Source organism: Octopus bimaculoides, chromosome 22 (genome assembly GCF_001194135.2).
Source record: "Octopus bimaculoides isolate UCB-OBI-ISO-001 chromosome 22, ASM119413v2, whole genome shotgun sequence".
Classification (NCBI taxonomy): Eukaryota; Metazoa; Mollusca; class Cephalopoda; order Octopoda; family Octopodidae; genus Octopus; species Octopus bimaculoides.
In genome coordinates this window covers 27,841,275-27,842,620 of record NC_069002.1, presented here as the reverse complement: position 1 = coordinate 27,842,620, position 1,346 = coordinate 27,841,275, and positions in this window count along the sequence as shown.

Below are 1,346 nucleotides of genomic sequence, written 5' to 3'. Positions count from 1 at the left end.
TGTTGTTTAATCTTTGGTTAATCAGTGGTTAGGGCAGCGGACTCGCGGTCATAGGATCGCGGTTTCGATTCCCCGACCGGGCGTTGTGAGTGTTTATTGAGCGAAAACACCTAAAGCTCCACGAGGCTCCGGCAAGGGATGGTGGCGAACCCTGCTGTACTCTTTCACCACAGCTTTCTCTCACTCTTACTTCCTGTTTCTGTTGTACCTGTAATTCAAAGGGTCAGCCTTGTCACACTGTGTCACGCTGAATATCCCCGAGAACTACGTTAAGGGTAGACGTGTCTGTGGAGTGCTCAGCCACTTGCACGTTAATTTCACGAACAGGCTGTTCTGTTGATCGGATTAACTGGAACTCTCGACGTCGTAAGTGACGGAGTGCCAACAACAACAACACAATCTTTAAGCATTTAAACCAACCATATCCGGTTCGAATATTCTTCTTGTTTTATACTCAAGTTTTGGCATACATAGGATACATGGTCACATTTTTCGCTATTGTCATCATTGTTATGATTAAGTTGATGAGCTGGCAGGATCGTTAGTACACTGGAGGAAATGCTCAACGGTGTTCTGTCCATCTCTACATTCACCCGTTCAGGGTCAATAAGATAAGTTATTTTTGCTCTCACACATTGTGTATTTTTGGCTAAAACATGATGATTTATACCTTGTGATATTTCTTCTGGCTTTACATTCTGAGTTCAAATCTTACCAAGGTCAACTTTGCTTTTCATCCTTTCAAGGTTGATAAAATAAAGTACCAGTCAAGTGCTGGGGTAAATGTAATCGAATAGTTCCCTCCCCTCAAAATTTCAGGCCTTGTGCTATAACAGAAAGGATTATTATTGTCATCATTGTCATCTTCGTCATTATCATGTTGTTAATGATCTCTTATATATTATTTTCAAACCTGGGCATCAAACCGTTAATCCATTAATTGTTAATTAATGAAGTTAACATTTTCGTAAACAATTTGACTTTTAAGTTAACTTTGGAAATCGTTATTAGACTAATTAACTTCAATTGAATTGAAGTTAACGGATTTTATAGTTTTGGCACTTATTAAAGGTGTTTAGATGTGGTTTTAAAGCAAAAATGATGAAAAAAAATTTTTTTCTATAAAAATTAACGTTAACGGTTTATCAATAACTTCCATTACATTTGGAAATAATCAACTGATTAACAGTTATCGAAGTTAACTTTTTGGTTAACAGATTAATAGTTAACTTTTCAATTAATGGCACCCACCTTTGGTTATTTTACATTAATTTCTCTTTTTTTCTGACAATTCTTTCAGGCATCTCTTTCAACGAGTAACAAACTTGAGGCTTTCCTCTCGCAAA